The sequence below is a fragment of the Cervus elaphus genome, chromosome 6, assembly GCF_910594005.1.
Source record: "Cervus elaphus chromosome 6, mCerEla1.1, whole genome shotgun sequence".
NCBI classification, from domain to species: Eukaryota; Metazoa; Chordata; class Mammalia; order Artiodactyla; family Cervidae; genus Cervus; species Cervus elaphus.
In genome coordinates, this window is record NC_057820.1 from 7,376,020 (window position 1) to 7,397,358 (window position 21,339).

A 21,339-nucleotide genomic window follows, 5' to 3' on the forward strand; every position below is an offset into this window, starting at 1 on the left:
CAGGCTCCACTTGCTCTTCAGGTCCTCGACCGGCACCAGGATGCTGAACTGGTTTCAAACCAGCCAGGGAACCCCATGGCCTTTAGCCTGGAAGAAAAGGAGCTAGAACCTCTTGGGATTCAAGCAAAACCTTAGCAAGAGCCCCAAGCAAATACACAGTTGAACTTAACTGAATTTCGTCAAAATGGGTTTAAGAAAATCCATCCTTTTTTTTTTTTTTAACATTGATTCACTTACTTGCTCAGGATTTTGTAAGTAGCCACTCACTGTGTAGGCTTCCCTGATAGCTCAGACAGTAAAGAATCAGCCTGTAATGTGGGAGAACCGGGTTCCATCTCTGGGTCAGGAAGATCCCCTGAGGAGGGCATGACAACCCACTCTAGTATTCTTGCCTGGATAATCCCATGGACCAGAGGAGCCTGGTAGGCTATAGTCCAAGGAGCTGCAAAGTGTTGGACATGACTGAGCAACTAATAGTAACACTCACTATGAACCTCTATTGTTGATGTTCAGTCTCTAAGCCATGTCTGATTCATTGTGACTCCATGGACGGCTGCAGGCCAGGCTTCCCTGTCCTTCACTATCTCCCAGACGTTGCCCAAATTCGTGTCCATTGAATCGGTGATGCTATCCAACCAACTCATCCTCTGCCACCACTTTCTTCTTAGGCTTTCACTTTTCCTCGGCATCAGGGTCTTTTCCAATGGGTTGGCTCTTTGCATTATGTGACCAAAGTACTGGAGCTTCAGTTTCAGCATTAATCCTTCCAATGAACATTTAGGGTTTTATCTGTTCGGGCTCCAAAATCACTGCAGATGGTGAGTGCACTCGTGAAATTAAAGGAAGCTTGCTCCCTGGAAGGAAAGCTGTGACAAACCTATGTATGTTTACTTGGTCGTTAAACAGATTTTTGGCTCCTTGCGGGGAGGGAGTGTATGTTGTTCCTGCCTTAGACAGTGGTGCAGTCCAGGACAGAGCCGAAGGGGTCAGGGCTAGAATTCAACCTCTGCTCTGCTTTGGAAGATTTTTTTTTTTGAAGTGGACCATCTTTAGTCTTTATTGACGTTGTTACATTGTTATTGTTCAGTTTCTCAGTGTATCCAGCTCTTTGAGACCCAATGGACTGCAGCACCCCCGGCTTCCCTGTCCTTCACTATCTCCTGCAGCCTGCTCAAACTCCCGTCCATTGAGTCTGAGTCCGAGATGCCATTGAATCATTTCATCCTCTGTCCCCGCCCTTCTCCTCATTTGTTATGTTACTTTGTTACATTACTGTTTCTGTGTTATGTCTTATATTATTCAGTCTGAAGGCAGGTAGGATCTTAGCTCCCCAACCAGGGATCAAACCCAATCCTCTTGCACTCAAAGGTGAAGTCTTTACCACTGCACCGCCAGGGAAGTTACCTTGCTCTGGATTTTCGAAGCGGCTTCAGCCTGGAGGAACAGCCTGGATGGGGTGCTGACTCCTTTCAGGGAGACAAAGGTACAGTCTCTGTGCTAAGCTATGCCCTGAGGAAGGGCGTGTTCCCAGAGGAAGCCCTGTTTTAACCATTCTGCTCAGAAGAGCTGCTTTCTAAGCCTCACGGTGATCTTTGTGCAAGAGTCCTCCGTGTTCTGGTCTAATGTAGAGCTTCTCTAGCAGCGTCTGTTTATTTTTAGTAACATTTACTGGAAAACTGTGTACCGCTTGCAGTGTTTACTTCTGCCCCCTCAGGCGAAGCAATAAAATCGGGCAAAATACCGACTTCCATGTCTGTAAGTTATTTATTGGAGAAGGAAAGGGCTACCCACTCCAGTTTCTTGCCTGGAAAAATCCCATAGACAGAGGAGCCTGGCAGGCCATAGTCCACGGGGTTGTACAAAGAGTCAGACACGACTGAGTGACTTGGCACAAGTTATTTATTAATAGGCAAGTGTATGATAAAGACACAGAAAGAAGAGGACTCTCCTCTCCTCTGGAAGTTAGGGAGGGCTCCGGGAAGTCACCTCCGTTTCAGTTGTGAAAGATGAGTAGGTTGGCCCTGGAGAGCAGGTGTGGGAGCAGGTTCCAGCCCAACCAGACACCTGCAGGGACTTGATGGAGGTGGAACAATGTCAAGTTGTGTAGGTGTGATAGGAACTCGAATGTATAGCCTTTCAGATGCAGGCTAGATGAGCTCCCATCCAGGAGGTCTTCTAGAATCCGTACAGAAGGAGGGGGTCACGCTCTCTCTCCTCACTGCCTCTGGACCTGTTGCTGCTGCTGCTGCTAAGTCACTTCAGTCGCATCCGACTCTGCGGACCTGTTAGCAGCCTCCATTATCGCATTTATCACTTGGCACTCCAAACTTGGGTAATACACACATGTTGATAAACACCAGAAGCTTGCTGAGGTCTCGCCTGTAACTTCATTTTGGTTTCCTTAATAGTAGAATAGGGAATAGAGTAGATGCTTCGTGCATATTTGCTAAAGTGAATTCACACGTGGAGAACATGGAGAAGGCACCTCCCTCCTACAGTTGGTCTTGAGAGTCTAATTATATCTGTAACATTGACAGCGTCTCTAAAATCTTTCTCGAACTTTCTCATAGGGACGTTTTTACCTAATCACATGAGCATTTATTTACATGTATATGTAGGTGCTTGGATAAGGGAATGTCAACTCACTCCAGTGTTCTTGCCTAAGAAATCCCATGGACAGAGGAGCCTGGTGGGCTACAGTCTGTGGGTCACAGAGTCGGACATGACTGAGATACTAATGTACACATGCATATGTGGGTACTATACATACACTGAAAGAATTCATATAAAACTTATCTATGGCTTTTTCTGAAAAGTGGAAAGAGAAAAGGGGTGGGGGGAGGGAAATGGGTACTATATCAGAATCACTGAGTATGGTTGTCCATGTTGCACACTGCACAACTCTAGGGACCATTCATTTCTATATGAATCCGTACTTTATAAATTTAAACAAAGAATAACAAACACAGAGAAACACTGTTGGGGGCTTCTTCATACCATAAAGAATCTGTCTGCAATGCAGGAGACCTGGGTTTGATTCCTGGGTTGAGAAGAGTCCCTGGGGGAGGAAAATGGCAACCCACTCCAGTATTCTTGTTTGAAGAATATCACAGACAGAGGAGTCTGACAGACTAAAAAGGGTTGCAAAGAGTTGGACACAACTGAGTGATAAGCACAAATGACACTGTTAGTAGTTTTTACTTTTTTTTCAGGGTTTTTCTGTACTTTTCTAAAATGCCCAAAATGGATGGGCATGACTTTTATAGTAAAAAATTGTTAAGACTAATAAGATGTGGACAATTTGGGAAACATTGAAAGTAGAGCAGAGAAAATAAAAGTAATCCATTTTTTACCAGAGAAAATTACCAGTAGCATTTTACTTCAAAAAGTTTATTTTCTGTTTCTTTTTAATTTTAAAATGACATTCATTCTTTGAATAATACAGAAACATACAAAGAAAATCAAAATTACTTCTAACTCACTACCCAGAGATGACCCACTGTTAGCAATCCATGGATTTTCTTCCAGCTTTTTTTTCTATGTTAATTACAAGCATAACTTCCATTTGCTGAGTGCTTAGTTTGAGCCAGGCAGTGTTCTAAGTGCTTGCCAGACATTATCTCATTTAATTCCCACCTAAGCCTGAGGTGGGAATCAGCAACCCCATCTCAAAGAAGATACAAACCAAAGGTTAAGAAACTTGGATCCATTGCAGTTTGAGCTTAACAGGGCTCAGCTGCCCAGTCATGTTTAACTCTTTGTGACCCTGTGGACTGTAGCCTGCCAGGCTCCTCTGTCTGTGGGCTTCTCCAGGCAAGGATACTGAAGTGGGTTGCTGTTTCCTTCTCCAGGGGATCTTCCTAACCCAGGGACTGAACCCGAGTCTCCTGCACTGGCAGGCAGATTCTTTACCACGGAGCCACCTGGGAAGCCCAAACTTAACACTGCCTGACTCCAAAGCTAACACTCTTTATGCTTCTCCTCGAGCCTTCAAATCCTGTATGCCAGGACTTCCCTGGTGGCCCAGTGGTTAAGAATCCGCCTTGCAATGCAGGGGATGAGGGTTCGATCCCTGGAGGAGGAACCAAGACCCCACATGCCCTGGAGCAACAAAGCCTGCACACCACAGAGAATCCGTGCGCTGCAACGAAAAATCCTACATGATGCAATGAAGATTCCTCATGCTGAGACCCCACACAGCCAAAAAAATAAATATTAAAAAAAAAAATCCTGTGTGTAGTTACATGCACACCCCCGCCCCGACATACACAGGCTGCAAACACAAACACACACACAAGCTGTGATTGCATTGTATCTTCCATTTTGTGGCCTGTTTTATTTTTATCTGGCATTGTGTGGTAAACAGTTTATGATATCCTGTGGAAGCACTTTTAGAAAGCAGTTTGGTAATCTCTGCCTCTTTTTTTTTTTCCTCTGCCTCTTAAGTTACATTTTAAGCAAAGCAGTCTTGAAGCATTAACCTCCAAAGGGGACTGACCTTTGTCATCAGGCCTCCTGACCTAATAATGCCTATCCAGTCCTCAGGATCCCACCTGCTGGCCACTTCTCCCTGGCTGTTTCCTTGTCCATTCTGCATCCTCAAGCTGGGGGGGTAGGGGAAGCCGGCCAAGCTGTGGCCACAGGCCCCCGAAATTCTCAGAGGTAACTAGTCTCCATAATTCCTGTACTTGATGACAGTATCGCCTATGAGCAGCGCTTCACAGCCTCAGAGTCTTTCTTGTGTGTATTTCTCATGAATAATCCTGTATGACTGAGAAGGCCTCTTTCAAATCAAGAAAGTTATGGACAGGTTAAGCAATCAGGATAATATAAAATCTTCAGCAAGGGTTGCAACAAAAAATAGGGCAGAGAGCACCAAACTTGTGGCTGAGTGCAAACTGTTCACATGCAAAGTGGAACAAATCACTGCGGGCCTCCAGTGCTCCAGTATGCGGCGGATGGGGACTGAGGATTCCCAGGGGGACTCAGAGGACGAGGTGATTTCTGAATTGATAGACTGACTACCTGCTGCTGCTGCTGCTAAGTCGTGTCCGGCTTTTTGTGACCCCAAAGACCTCCGCACACCAGGCTCCTCTGTCCTCCACTCTCTCCCGGAGTTTGCTCAAGTTCATGTCCATTCAGTCAGTGATGCCATCCAGCCATCTCATCCACTGTTGCCTTCTCCTGCGTACCTGCTGGGGTGGAGATAACTTTCTTAACTGACTCTCATTCTGTAATACACTGCTTGAGAAATACTATTTTATAGGTTTTCTGCATAATGTTAATTCAGTTGCTTAATTTCATCCAATAAACAAACTAATTCCTTGCAACTCAAAGCATGGTTTGTGGACCAGTGGCCTCTTCCATCTAGAGCTGGGGACACCTTAGAAATACAGACTCACTACTCTGCCTGCGCTTCTCCCACCCGGGTCTGCTGACTCACTACCTGCCTTGTCATAAGACCCCCAGGTCAGACACAGGAGTATTAAAGTTCCAGGTCAAGGCACTGCTGGTAAGGACACGCAAGTTCTAAATGAAATGGAAGTCACCCTACGGAGTTTATTTAGCATCACACAGGGCACTTCATACACGTGTCTAATTTAACGTACATGCAGGCGGGAGGTGGGCCGAGCGCTTGGATCACTTCAGCAGTGGGACATGGTTTCTGCAGGCAGGTTCCGCTGTCTGCTCAACAGGGACCCCAGGCGACTGAGAGCCTGGGTTTCTCCCGAGTCCTTTTTCCTCTCCTTTTTAGGAGAGCACGCCGGCCCCGAGCCTGCCCACATTTGGAGTGGGAGCCATACGCAGTCACATCCCATTAGCTAATAGCGGGGCCCCTGGAGAGGGGATTTCAGCTGGGCCCGCTGGGCTAAAGCCCCTTTAATGGCCCAGTCAGCTGTCAGGGCTGTAAACACATTTCTTCCCATTCAGAGCCATTTGCCCCTCTCTGTGACCTCTCGTGGCTCTCGGACCCTGGCCACGTGGCCCAGATGGCCTAATCCGTCAGGCCTAAGCAGGTGACAGCGGGCTTGCCGTTAGGTAATCAGTGACTATAATTAGCCGGGGTGGAAACTTCAATGGGACCAACTGCAGAGCTGGGGCCCGGGGAGCACTTGAAGGGTGGGCCCGCGGAGAGAGAGCGAGGCTCCCTGCCTCCTCCCTCCCCTTCTCCCTCCCTCCTCGAACAGAATGTTTCTAGTGCTGCTTGGAGCCTGTGTGCATGTGGGGGGAGGCGGGGGGCTTCATCCTCAATGAGGAAGGTCAGGGCTGAGCACTGGCAATTTAGGAAATGACTTGTTTGGCAGCTGATCAAATTTATTTCATATGATGCGGTTTGATAATTAGTCGGCTGTAAGGAGCCCGTGGGATCAAGGGTCGGGGGGTGGTTATAAAGGATTAGGACATGGCTCTTGGGGGTCAGACACACAGGCATTCAGACACCAGCTCTCTTACTCAGGGGCCAGGCGGCCACAGGCTGGTCAGCTGGGCTTTCTCAGTCTCTAACAACAGAGATCACACTGCTCCCCTCGTGAACACATTCTTGTGGTTAATGAAATACCCCATGCCATCAAGGATGCCTGAAACATATTTGACATACAGTGTGTGCATGCTCAGTCCTGTCTGACTCTTTGGGGCCCCATGGACTATAACCCACCAGGCTCCTCTGTCCATGGGATTCTCCAGGAGAGAATACTGGAGCAGGTTGCCATGTCCTCCTCCAGGGGATCTTCCCCACCCAGGGATTGAACCCGCGGCTCCCGAGTGTCCTGCATTAGCAAGTGGCTTCTTTATCACTGCGCCACCTGGGAAGCCCCTGACATACAGTAGGTCCCATCCTATTATTTTCCTTTCTTCTCCTTCTCCATAGGTGTAACTTTGTACATGATGTCGATAGAACAGAACCAACCAACCAAAACATCGCTCATAACATTCTGAATAAGGTCTCTTTGATAACAGGGGAAGGGAAGATGTTTATCAAAAAGCAGTTGATAAGTGAGATTGGCTTTGCTTGTAACTTAAATCAGAACAGTCCCCACATTGTCTAAATCAAAATGAAAGCAATGGGGGAGAGAAGTCAGCGAAGAAACACTGAAGCATTGTTTATTTGTCATTTTGTTGCTGGCAGTCAATGGCTGTTTTCCTAACACAGCACATATTGTCAGTTTGCTGGAAACATTGTTGAAGCTTGTTGGGTTTGGGTACCTTGAAGGTCTAAAGTAAAATTTTATCATCTACCTTCCCCCTCCAGCCTAACTGTTTTTATCTTTTCCTTAACTTTATTAAAAAAAAATGATACCCTAAAAATGCAAAAAGAAACTAAAACCCACCTATCATCCCAGAAACCAGTTAATAATTTGGTATATATTCTTCTGTTGTGGTTGTTTAGTCACTAAGTCATTTTCTGCCAGGCTCCTCTGTCCATGGGATTTCCAAGCAAGAATAATGGAGTGGGTTGCTATTTCCTCCTTCAGGGAATCTTCCCAATCCAGGGATCGAACCTGAGTCTCCTGCATTGGTGAGGGGTCGGGGAGGCGGGGGCAGTGATTCTTTACCACTGAGTCACCAGGGAAGCCAATATATTCTTTGAGATCCATCAGCTGTTATTTTTTTATTGAAATGTGTGAGATTTGGTCACTTGGAACATGATTTCCCCCCCCCCCCCACTTAATATCTTGATTTTATTCTGTTAAAAATTGTGTTTATATAACATTATTTTTTCCAACTTTTCCATCATAGTTCATTGACCCAATTTACAAAGAAGTCTACCAATCTTTTCCCACTACCTATTTTTATCCAGATAATTCACCTGCCATAAAATTCACCCTTTGAAAGTATACAGTTCAGTGGGTTTCAATGTAGCCACAGGATTGGGGCAACCATAAGTGGTTTCTCATTCAAGGACATGTCCATCACCCCTGAAACAACGCAGACATCTGCTGACAGAGTTCACCCCTTCCTCTAGCCCCTGGCACATAGTAACTATAGTGCTATTGAGATGCTAGAGTTACAGACAGAGTTTCTCACCCTCGGATATGTAAATTGCTTACAACTACGTATGATTTCAAAAATATTGTAATGATCAGTCTGTGAAATTGTGGTGTAATTAAATGATATTTTTGACTTATGTCACAGTGAACACACACATGCTGTTTCAATTTGAAAAGGAGCGTTACATTTTTGGATGATGCGGTTTGGGGGAAATTTAGAATTCAAACAAACCTCTAAATCTGCAGAATTACAAACATTCTTTGGGGATTTCCCTAGTGTGGTCATTGCAAAATTGCTTTTGCAAATACTGCCTGCTGAGTTTGCCAGACGTTCAAAGTTGTGAAATTATATGACTCTGCAGTTTCGCTGTGGAAGCTGGTCTCTGACTCCTCCTCCCAGAGTGACAGTCCAAACTGTGTTCTGTGTCTCTCTGAGGAGCCTTAGGACCTGGTAGAAAGAAGCAGGAGGAAGGGTGTGCAGCGGAACCAAGTCTGTTCCTAGTTCTAGGATTTTTAAAATTTGGCTTAAAAAAAAAAAAAAAAAAAAAGACCGTAATCTGATATAAAAGGAATCTGGCAAGTATATTTTTTTAAAAAAAAAAACCTTGCATACAATTGCACATGTAGATCATATTTAAAATTCCTTGCAGTAACAATAACTGTTATTATCATAACTTCCACGGGCCGGGAAGTCATGAGGCTCTGAGGATCAGGGGCTGTGCTGTTTCATGTATATTGCTTCGTTCCACAGCCTTGTGAAATCACTGATAGGCTTGTTTAAGAAATGGGGGTTGGAAGTATTACACAACCCAAAGGAAGCTCAAGTCACAAGCTATCCGGCAGTCAGTTTGGCAGCTCCTTTGTTCTTCAGCAATTCATTCCTTCCCAGTGCTTAACTCGCCCCGGCACCTGTCCCACCCTGTTTCGATGAGAAAGCCAAGTTCTGCACATCTTCCCTGAGGTCCAACACGCCTGTGAACATAGTGGAGAGAGCGTGGCGGTGGGAGTGGGTTCTGCCACTCACCGCGCCACCGCTCAGCGGCTCAGTCTTCCCGTCTGTGGAATGGGGGTAAGAGTGTGGGCTGGGCGCATTTGCGGTGAGAGGTAAATCACTCTATTAAATGCAGCTGTTAAGAGCTCAAGTGCTTTATAACGACCTGGCAACTGATCCATGGTCCAGTCTTAAAGTGACAGCACTGAGCCTGTCCCCTGAGATGGTTACGGCCGAGGTTTGGCCAGCTACCTCGACTCCATCGTTTCATATTGGGAGAGCAGAAATGCTTGTCTAAACCCCATGGCTTGCCAGCAACACAATCCCTCTAGTGATGCTATAAAGGAATCTGCTTGGTTTCTATTTGTTTGTTCAGAGCAAAGACTGTGGTGTTTGAGGAAACAAGCATCGAAGGACAATATTCCTGTTCTCCACGCTCACAGGGTTCCTTTATTTGGTCTTTGGTCTCAGCCACGGTCAGGAGTTAGGGGTCTCCCTCGTGGTGATCTTGTGAGTTGACCCTCGCCAATGAGAGTCAGGCCCTACGCTCTCACGCATTCTAACTATCGTCCTGTGAGTGGGAGCCACTCAATCCATTTTGTAGATGTGGAGACTGAAGCAGAAAAAGATAAGCCATATTTGAAGTTCACATATTATAAAGGGGCAGAATTTTGGAAAACTGCCCCACAGTCAAGAGCTCATTTGGGATCGACGTGTGCACATTGCTGTATTTAAAATGGGTAACCAACGAGGTCCTATGTATATAGCACAGGGCGCTCTGCTCAATGACCTGTAGCAGCCTGGGTGGGAGGGGAGTTTGGGGGAGAATGGATACCTGTCTATGTCTGGTTGAGTCCCTTTCCTGTCTACCCGAAATGGTCACAACATTGCTAATCAGTTCCCTGTGGCTCAGATGATAAAGCGTCTGCCTGAAATGAGGGAGACCCAGGTTCGATCCCTGGGTGGGGAAGATCCCCTGGAGAAGGAAATGGCAACCCACTCCAGTATTCTTGCCTGGAAAATTCCATGGACTGTAGACTGAGGAGCCTGGTTGGCAACAGTCCGTGGAGTCGCAAAGAGTCGGAGACGACTGGACGACTTCACTTTCATTTTCACTTTATTGTTGTTATTGAGTCTCTAAGTCATGTCTGACTCTTTAGTGACCCCATGGATTGTAGCTCTCCAGGCTCTTCTGTCCATGGGCTTTCCCAGGCCAGAATACTGGAGTGCGGAGCCATTTCCTTCTCCGGGGGATCTTCCTGACCCAGGGATCAAACCCGCGCCTCCTGGGTCTCCTGTGTTGGCAGGTGGGTTCTTTACTGCTGAGTCACCAGGGGAGCCCTAATATAGAATAAAATGTAATGTAATTATATCTTAATTACATTAGAAATATAATATAAAATAAAAATGTTTTTAAAAAGAGCTCATTTGTAATAGTGGGTAAGCTCCCTAACCTTCTCCGTTGCTATGCTTTTATCTGTAAAATGGGCTAATAATAGTGCCTGCTTTAAAAGTGTGCATTGAGGGTTATGAATGCTTGCAAAGTGCTTGAAAACACTCCTGGCACATAGTATGAGCTCAATTAATGTCAGTCTCACACAAAACAAAAAACAGGACAGGATATGGATTTGTTTGCTTCCAAAGCAGGCAGTTCCCTTTGGGATGCCCTGCCCCCTCTAAAGGAACCAGGGAATTGAATTCATACTAAGAAGCCTAAACAAGAGTCAGGATGAACAGGCATTTGAAAGGGTGACCTAGTTACAAAGCTCACTCACATACACACACATAGATACTTTTAATAGCTGGTAAGAACCAGAGAAAATCCAATTACAGATGAATCAATCGATTAAAAAGAAAGGGGGCAGAAGAAAGGAGAAAATGTTGGAGAGACACAGAGCCAAATTACAGCTGGATAATAGAATTAAGGGTCTGTAGAACAAACTGGGAGAAAAAAACAAAAGGATGCAGGCTGGAGACTCATTCACAGTTCTGTGATGATTTGATTTTTTTTCTTTCTCTGCCCCGTAAATCCAGAGAGCCGTCCCCAGGCCAGCAATCCAAACAACTGACCACGCTGGAGAAAGCCAGAAGATCATGTTTGGCAAATCATATATATATATACATATATATATATATATATATTGCAGATAAATGAACCACGTACAGTCTTTGGAGCAGGAGGATTTTGTTTGGGTTAGACCTACGCTCACATTTAAAGAGAAAAGTAGAGGACCCAGACATTACCATCACCGGAGCGGGGAGGCTGAAAGCTACTTCGATGGGTTAGTTGGCACAGATACAGCCTTAGTTCCCCATGTTCTGTTTCCTAAGAAATCCTGTCTTGGCTCTGAAAGAAACGTCTCATTATTAAGCAGAATTTCTCTCTTTCATACAAACGCTTAAAAACAACAAAACAAAAACAAAACTTTATTTTCTATTTTGGGGGAAAGGGATGATGAGCTGGAGACCCGGCTCTTAATCCAGCCGCGAGCGCTGCAGCTGTGTCTATTATTGGTGGGTTCTAGAATAACATCCGTTTCTATGTATTTATGGAAAGGCGTCCTTAACTAGGCCACATAAAGAGTGAGCGCATCTATAAATAAATTAAGGAGGCTTCGAGGCGCGGGCGGCGGCCCCCGGGCTGCAGCCCTGGGCACAGCTGTCTTTTTCGTGCCTGGCCAAGCCTGCCCCGCGGCGGATGCGATTACACGGCAGGCGGGGTGTGGTGCGTGCTGGGGGGGGGGAGGGGCGCACCGCCTCCGGCGGGCCTCGGGGATTGACACCGAAGGTGGGTTTCCCTGCCCCCGGGGGACTGGCCTCGCCTGCCCCGAAGCCTCTGGCCTCTGTCTCGGCCAGCGCGCGTGACCAGGGGGCCGTCCCTTCTGGTGGCCAGCTGCCCCCCGCCAGGGTTCAGGCCGGGCTGAGTTAACAGGTGGTGGGGTTGGGGTGGTAGGGTTGGGGACGGTGGGGACAGGGCAACAAGACAAGAACAACGAGGTGACCCCGAATATGTGCGCAGGGATGAAGGAAACTTTTCTCGAGTGTGGGGCCCCAATCCTTTTTTTCCCCCACCCTAGGATCCCTGCTCCTACTAGAATGCCGCCTCCTAAATGGGCATCAGGCACGAAGGATCCAGAGTTCTCCTGGCAGGGTTTTCCCTGTGCACTCAGATTGAATTAAGAAAACAAAAAAAGGCAGCTCAAAGCAGGGTCCCAGGCCCTCCAGGCGCTGTGAATCTGAAGCTGTAGTTATGTGAGATTCCCAGGGGGTGCACACACCTCCATTTGGAAAGCTCTTGTTTACAATCCTTGCTTAGAGCTCTTGTTATTGGTCCTTAACTGACTGCACATCTGAATCACCTGGACTTCTGAGTCGACTTGTATCCTCCAAAAAGATGCTCAAGTCCCAACCCCCAGGACCCATGGCCGAGACCTCGTTTAGCACTGGGGTCTTTGCAGATCATCAGTGTCTTAGCTTTGAGCCTGGTTAACCCGTGACGACTTATAAAAAGAGGCGATTTAGACACAAAGATGACATGCACACAGCAGAACGTCCTTGCAAAGATGAAGACAGATATTGAGTTGATACATTGATAAAGGAGAGTTTTCCAGGTGACACAGTGGTAAAGGATTTGCTGGCCAATGTAAGAGATGTGGGTTTGATCCCTGAGTTGGGAAGATCTCCTGGAGGAGGAAGTGGCAATCCACTCCAGTATTCTTGCCTGGGGAATCCCACGGACAGAGGAACCTGGCAACTACTGTCCATGTGGTCGCAAAGAGTCAGACATGCCTGAGTATGTAGGCATGCATGCATATATAAACAAAGGAATGCCAACTATTGCCAGTGAACTACCAGAAGCTGGGAGAGAGACTCAGGCATATTCTCCCCCAAACCCTCAGAAGAAACCAAACCTACTGCTACCTTGATATTGAACTCCTGGGCTCTAGGACTGTGAGACAGGTGTCTGTTGTTTAAGCCTCCCAGTTTGTGGTACTTTGTGAGGACAGCCCTAGCTAACTAATACACCCGGATCCTTCTATGAAAAACCCAGGGTTCTGAGCTCTGTTGGACGTGTTTGTAGTCAGAATACTCAGGGGTGGGACGACTGGAACTACATTTGCTAAATGTTCTTTGAGTGACTCTGCTCAGGTTGGTAGTTTTGGGACCAGTATTAGTGTCTACCTATCATCTAGCTTTCACCCATACAAATCCTCCCTAAGAGCAGATGCATGGGTATATGGATTTGCTTGTATGCTCCCAATGATGGGGAACTCATTACCTGATGGGGCAACCCTATCTATCATGGAAAGTTCTAATTGTTCAGAGAAACCTTTAAATGGAGCTAAAAATCTCCTATGATTTTCTCTTACAAAGATGAAGAAACTAACGTCCTGAGTAGTTGAATAAGTCCATACCATCAGTATGGGGCCAGCTACAGATCTGAATCTAGACAGTTGCCTTAGTCCATCCCTCTGACCACTATGCAGATGGCCCCGAGTTTACCAAAGGCCATCACAGCTGTGCTCAAATCAAGACTGCCCTCAACCTCTGGAGACAGAGAGTCAGTGCCCCTCCTGACACTTACATCTGGCTGGTGGGATGAGAGGGTGATGTATGAGGGCGGGGGAGGTACTTGTTTGATCCTCTGGGTCAGGAAGATCTCCTGGAGAAGGGTATGGCAACCCATTCCAGTGTTCTTGCCTGGAGAATCCCATGGACTGAGGAGCCTGGTGGGCTACAATCCATAGGGTTGCAAAGGGTCAGACAGGACTGAAGTGACTTAGCATGCAGGCAAGCACTCACTGCCTGGGCTATGGGATTTGCCAGGTGTGGCTCCTGAATGTGGATGAACTGAGGGGAGAGGCTGGGGTGTGGATCTGGTCCACGTGTCAGGGCCGGCTCCTGACCCTCACCCCTGAATGTGTCTTGCATGTGCATTTGGACCTCAGTCTTCACACCTGTGAAATGGGTACATAGACTTTGCCCTTTCTACCTTGTAGCAACCTTGAGGAACTCTAATGAAATCAATAAAATGCCTTGTGAAGCACATACATGATTATTATAACTTAGCATGAGCAGAGAATTCAGGTAATTCTGTGAAAAAAAAAAAAGTTTCTCACCGGGGCAGTTGTGGCCATTGCTCTTCCTGATCAGCCGTTTGATTTCTGCTCAGCTTCTACCAAGGCTTTCTAGGCTTGAGTGGAAGTGGGTGTTGGGAGAATGTCAAGGGTGAGATCTTGCTGGGGGCTATAAATTCAGCCGTATGTTTTTCCCCCTTCCCTGGATGTACCCCATAATAGACCTAATCTTCAAAGTCGAGAACTGTGTACCCCTCTCTTTCCAATAGGCTGCACCTCAGCTGTATTTTCTTGGGGCAGGGCAGCCTGTCCCCCTTTTCCTAGAAATCTGGATAATGGCCACCCCCTGGGTCCAGCTCATTCATCCTGGTTCAAAAATCTTGATACTGACATTATTCCCATCCCTAAATTATCTCATTCCCCTCTTTATCACTTGTTCTACAAGTACTCCTTTAGTGCTTACTCTGGTCTGGATACTGGGCTGGGCACTGGGAATATGAGATGCATTAAATGAGTTCTAAGAATCTGCCTGCAATGCAGGAGACCCCGGTTCGATTCCTGGGCGGGTAAGATCCCCTGGGGAAGGGGTAGGCTACCCACTCCAGTATTCTTGGGCTTCCCTTGTGGCTCAACTGGTAAAGAATCTGTCTACAATGTGGGAGACCTGGGTTCCATCCCTGGGTTGGGAAGATCCCCTGGAGAAGGGAAAGGGTACCCATTCCAGCATTCTGGCCTGGGGAATTCCATGGACTGTATAGTCCATAGGGTGGCAAAGAGTTGGACATGACTGAGCGACTTTGACTTGACTTCACTCTGCTTTAGGAATTTACAAGCAATCTGCCCTTAGATTTGTGCATAGTTCCACGTCAGTTCCCAAGCCTGTTTACAGACATCTCAGCGAAGCTTCGTCCTCTTCTTCCAACCCCTTGCAGTGTGGTGGGCTAGGAAGGGATCACAGCTGAGACAGGATGGAGAAACTCTGCCCTCATTCCTTGCTGTGTTACCTTGGGCAAGTCACAGCCTCTCTGAGCCTACTTGAAAGTGAAAGCGAAGTCGCTCAGTCATGTCTGACTCTTTGCGACCCCGTGGACTGTAGCCTACCAGGCTCCACCGTCCATGGGATTCTCCAGGCAAGAACACTGGAGTGGGTTGCCATTTCCTTCTCCAGGGGATCTTCCCGACCCAGGGATCGAACCTGGGTCTCCCACATTGCAGGCAGATGCTTTAACCTCTGAGCCACCAGGGAAGCCTCTCTGAGCCTACTTACTCGTCCATAAGATGAAGTCAACAGGGGGATTTGTGATAAGATTCAGGGAGTGTTGTTTACAAACCAGACAAACTTTGAAGCTCTCTATGCCTTCGTTTCACAGATGAGGTAACGGAGGCGTAGAGAAGCTCATTAACATACCAGGTCACAAAAGTGTGCAGAACCAAGAGTCAAGCCCAGGCTCTCTGGGTCCAGAGTCCAGGTCCTTCGGCCAGTTCAGTTCAGTCGCTCAGTTGTGTCCGACTCTTTGCAACCCCATGGACTGCAGCACGCCAGGCCTCCCTGTCCACCACCAACTCCCGGAGTTTACCCAAACTCATGTCCATTGAGTCAGTGATGTTAATCAACTTATTAACAATATACAAATTATTTGAAGTGGGATCCCTTTGATCAGGCTCATTTCTTACAGAGGGCAAAATTATGTAATAAGTTGTGGGTGGATTGCCAGTTCCTACTCCAAGTGATCTTCCGAGCCAGGAATTGAACCTGCTCCTCATGCATTGGAAGGCGGATTCTCTTAACCACTGAGCCACCTGAGAAGCCCCCGTAAATTAGTATATAATTTTGTCTTCATAAGAAACAAGCCTTACCTAAGGATCCCGCTTCCAATGAGGAGGGATCTGGTGGAGAGGCTTCTTCCTTCTTCCTCCCTCTCACTCTCTCCTTTGTTAAAATCTAGATTCAGATACTGCTTCTGGTGCCAAATGGATCAGATTTGTACAATCGGAAGGTCATTTCCATAAAACCAAGTGAGCTGCCTCTTTCTGCCTTCAAGGTCTCACAGTAATAGGTACAGTTAAAAACAGTGTTATTCCAGTCTCTTTGTTGCTTAAACAGTTTGACTTTTCACTGTTACATCCTAGTCAAGTTCTAAGATACCATATGTTACAAATCAGAATAAGGATGATATATGCAATGTTCACATTGATGAAAAAATCCAAATAAAGGAAAGCAATATAAGAATGATCAAAATAAAAGCAGGGTGTTTTGTTGTTGTTGTTGTTTTGTTTTTGCCCAAGGGAAAAATGTACAGATTTAATTAAATTTAAGTAAATGTGTCCAAAGAAAACCTACAGCTCAAGATAGTTCAGCCTCCTTACAGACTGAAAATAAAACTGACAGTGATTAATATCTATTTAGCCCCTGGGTTTCCCTGGTGGCTCAGTGGCAAACAACCCACCTACCAATGCAGGAGATGTGGATTTGATCTCTGGATCAGGAATATCTCCTGGAGAAGGACATGGAAAACCTTCAGTATTCTTGCCTGGAAAATCCCATGGACAGAGGAGCGTGACAGGCTACAGTCCATGGATTGCAAGAGTCAGACACAATTTAGTGATGAAACAACAGCATTTAGCTCCTTTATTGTGCTAAGGCAGTGAGACAGTCATTTAATCCTCCTAGTAACCCTAAAATGAATATATTATTATAGAATAGGAATGGGAATCATTTGAGATGATATAAGTAAGACACCATGTCCACTGCCTGGCACGCAGTAATTGTTCATTCATGGACAGCATTAATGCATTGTTTAAACCCATTTGATGGATAAGGAAACTGAGCCTCAGACAGATTTGGCAACTTGCCTGTGAAGTTACGTAGCTAGAGGGTGGCGATAGGGGGAGTTCGGCATGACTAACCTGGCTCCGGAGATCACACGTACACTTCCTGTAGTGCCATGCAGTTGCCAAGTTGCATTTCTTGGAAGAAAAACAAACCCTGACTTTTCATTAATTGAAGAAAGAAAAAAAAAAAAAGGATCTGGAGTTCTAATTCCCCTGGGTTATCCCTGTTCCTGGTGTGATTTTCCCTTTTCTCTAATCATCTAGTCTCATTAATAAGAGGCCACCACACAGTTCCTTTTGTAACCCCTGGCTTAGCTCAGGGGTTTCCTTTAAAAGTCTTAAAGGAAAGGGGAGAAACCAGAAGATGCCACCACCATCTGTTGCAGGTCTTTCTTGAGCTTCATGTTAATAAGTCCTTCTCTCCACGGTGACTCACACCCCACAGCCCGCCCCTCCCCGCCAAGCCAAGCTGGGTTATGACTCATTCCGGCTTCTGACAGGCTCAAAAGAACCATACATTTAGGTCCAGTCTTTAAGGTCAGGGAGCACCGTGGTTCTTTAAGCTGCACCATTTGTGGGTGGCACACGCCTCTCCTTCAACCAAGGGGAACTCCGTGCCTCTGTGGGTTTCTTCCTTTCAGCTAATCGTTCTCTCTTTGGTCCCTGAAAACACTGTCAGTGGCGGGTATGCTCCTGAGTCAGAAATCAGGTCATGTATACTCTGGTCTGAGACTTCAGGTGACTTCTGGGGATTCGCAGAAGAGTTGGAGACTAGGGAAGTCAAGCCCTCTCTTAAGTGAAGCTCGTTAGGAATCCCAGCAAAAGCAGGAACCCCTCAGTGCTGCGTCATCACAGGCTACTGGGCCTGTGGTTTCCCCGGGAGGTTATAATTAGCAGTCAGCTCGCCCGGGAGGAAAGCAGGGACTGAGGCTCAGAACTGGTCCTCCTGCCTCTGGCTTGGCTTCCCTCCAGCCTGCCCCATCATCATGTCCCTCTTACGCTTAAGATCTTTAATGACTTCCTTTTACCCTCTACTTAACAACAGGAAGAATGCTTATGCAGGTTAAATGGAAAAGAAAAAAAGACTCACTTCTCTCCCTTTGCCTCCATGCCCGACCTGCCCAGGGTCTTCTAGTCTCTAAGACTCATCTCTGCTGTTGGCTTTTCTGATTGGCTAGTCTGAGCCAGGTGCCCACGCTGTATGTTTGTTTCACGTCTTGGACTTCTTTTCAGCTCAGTCCTACTGCTCCTCACTGTACTCAGGTTTTCTGTCTGCTGGTGGTGGTTTAGTCGCTAAGTCGATTCTGACTCTTGTGATCCCGTGGACTGTAGCCTGCCAGGCTCCTCTGTCCATGGGTTTCTCCAGGCAAGAACACTGGAGTGGGTTGCCATTTCCTTCTCCAGGGCATCTTCCTGACCCAGGGATTGAACCTGGGTCTCCTGCATTTCTGACAGATGACTTACCAACTGAGCTATGAGGGAAGCCCGGTTTTCTGTGTAATCAATTGTCTTCTCAATCATGTGATGAATTCCTTGAGGAACAAGACCTTATTAGCCCAAGTTACATAGTAGGTGTTAGAAAGAATGAGCAACATAGCAGGGTGATTGAGAAACTTACCTGTGTCTCTTTTTTTTATGTTACTGCAGATTCACTGGAAGCAAAGGAAAGGTATCCCTTTCTGGGTTATTGAGATCAGAATTTTCTTTAATCTTAATGAAGGCAGTTAATAGCCTTTTGGGGCCTCAAGGCTGAAAAAAGTGAATGGGCCCCTTCCCATTCAGTCTCATGTATTCTTTCGTTTGTTTTTTTTTCAAGGTACATACCCACTGAAGTATAGTCTAAACTGGAGATGGGACCTCTTCAGGGTTTGAAAGCAGTGAGGGACACAATCAGTGAGATGGTTGTGTCTTCTTGGCCTGGCTCAAGGCATGATTGTGCAGATATTGAGAGACCCAGTCCAGCTGGAAGGTGGTGGTGGTCATTACACTGGCCTGTTGTTGTTCAGTTGCTAAGTCATTTCCAGCTCTTTGCAATACCAAGGACTGCAGCACGCCAGGCTTCCCTGTCCTTCACTCTTCCCTGGAGTTTGCTCAAACTCATGTCCACTGAGTCAGCAGTGCTATTGAACTATCTCATCCTCCGTTGCCCCCTTCTCCTTATGCCTCCAATCTTTCCCAGCATCAGGGCTTTTTCCCAATGAGTCAGCTCTTTGCATCAGGTGGCCAAAGTATTGGAGCTTCAGTATCAGTCCTTTCAATGAATATTCAGGATTGATTTCCTTTAAGATTGGCTGGATTGACCTCCTTGCTGTCCTGAGGGTTGCGTGCAGTGGCCTCTGGAGTTCCGGCAAAGTTCCCTGTGGCTGAGCTGGTGCAGAGGTGAAGGACTGCTAGCATAAGCATTCACTTTCTGGTCATCCATGACAACTGGGAAAGGGCTTCTGTTCAGCAACAGCAACACCAGGGACTAGAAATGAAAACTGAGGCTGGTGCCTCCTTACTACCCACCCCTTCCCCACCTCCATCATTTTCCTGGATCTAGTAAGCTCTAAGATTCTTATAGGATCCAGATGAGAGAGGGGGATTCATGTGGGTACAACTAAGATAGAATTTCTTTGATAGATAAGAGCTTTATGGGAATACTTTTATGTAACGAAGGTGCCTTGTCAACAAAGAAAAGAAACCACTAACCTTGCAAATGAATCAGCTGGAATGAGAAGGATTTCAGTCCAGTAAGGGTGTATGGAGCTTGGTGCTGAGAATATCATGGTGGATAAGTCATAGACCCTCCCTATATAGTGTTCCTTGGCAAACTATGGGCTTCCCTTGTGGCTCAGCTGGTGAAGAATCTGCCAGCAATGCAGGAAACCTGGGTTCAATCCTTGGGTTGGGAAGATCCCCTGGAGAAGGGAAAGGCTACCCACTCCAGTATTCTGGCCTGGATAATTCCATGGACTGTATAGTCCATGGAGTCTCAAAGAGTAGGGCACAACTGAGCGACTTTCACTTTCACTTTGGCAATGTATGAGGTCAACCAGATGGCCACATAATCAGGACCTTCTGTAGTTGAATTTGCTGTATATGTTGAGGTAGAAGGAAGCACGGAAGGGAGTGGAGCGTAGCCTGGGTTAAGGAGGCAGGGAAGATGTTCTAGGGTATATTGTACTTGAGCTTCTCCTTGCTGGTAAATGAACTAAATTTGTGATGAGAGAGAGAGAAAGAGAGAGAGAAAGGGTATTCTAAACATTAGGGAAACAGAGTTAGAAATTTGTATGAACTATCTTGGATGTGGGGGCATTTATATATACTTGGATGTTACTGTAAAAGGAGTGTGTGACTTTAGTAGTGGAAAATGACGTTAGAATGCTAAACAGGTCCAGAACCAGAGAACACTGGACCACATCCCAAGGATGATGGGCAGAAATCAGAGGCTTTTAAGGAAGTCAAATTTCAGCTTTAGAAACATAGATTAACTAGTACATGCTTGGAGATGGTTGGATGGCATCACTGACTCATGAACATGGGAGTTTGAGTAAGCTCCAGGAGTTGGTGATGGACAGGGAAGCCTGGAGTACTGCAGTCCATGGGGTCGCAAAGAGTGAGACATGACAGAGTGACTGAACTAAACTGAGGTCTTATGAATAAATCCTGAAACCTCAATGTTTTTTCAGTGGTTTTATGCAGTGTCCAAACCAAGGATAGTGGTGATGTCATGATGATGATGACAATGCTGATGATGACAGCAGGTAACAAATAGTGCCTCAGTATGTGTCACAGTGACCCTAAGCGCCTTATAAATATTTTCTTAGTCCTCATAACAACCCTGAAAGGTAGAACTATTATCTGTTCCCATTAGACAAGCAAGAAAATTGAGGGCAAAGAGGTATCAGACTTGAGATATAGCTGGTTCTGGATGGCCAACACCAGAACTAGTTTTGAACACATCCATAGGAAGGAACAACTTCAGGGAACTGGGGGTTAGTAGGTAGGAAAAAAGTCACTGCCCCCTGGGAAGAGCCCTGAGAACAGAGAACATGGCCTGGAGTGTTGAAGCGTGTAGGACCTTGGGGGAGAGAAATGGTAGACAGGTGTCATTCCTGGATATTTTGTCAAGGATGACACAAACGGCCCATGAATTCATCCAGCCCCTATTGAACATAGCTCTGTGGCAGGTTGTGGGTTAGACCTAAAGATACATATCCTCCCTGTGGCTTTTAGAAGCATCTGGTTGATTCCAGGAATGGCAGAGTGACAGGCAGACAGAAAACTGTAAAATCTTTCCTTTACTTTTCGTTCATCTCTTAATATGCATGTGCATACTAAGTCGCTCCAATCATGTCTGACTCTTTGCAACCCCATGAACTGTAGCCCATCAGCTCCCCTGTTCATGGGATTTCCCAGGCAGGAATTCTGGAGTGGGTTGCCATTTCCTGCTCCATTGAATCTTTCC

At 46.4% G+C, this 21,339-nt stretch overlaps 1 long non-coding RNA gene across 1 annotated transcript; it reads left to right on the top strand.

Moving 5' to 3' along the window:
- Positions 1-1,074: 1,074 nt before the first annotated feature.
- On the top strand, positions 1,075-19,048 carry LOC122696328. The gene is made up of 3 exons (XR_006341737.1): positions 1,075-1,196; positions 3,120-3,121; positions 19,008-19,048. It is a non-coding gene; the product is annotated as an uncharacterized LOC122696328 (long non-coding RNA).
- The last annotated feature ends 2,291 nt before the right edge of the window (positions 19,049-21,339 follow it).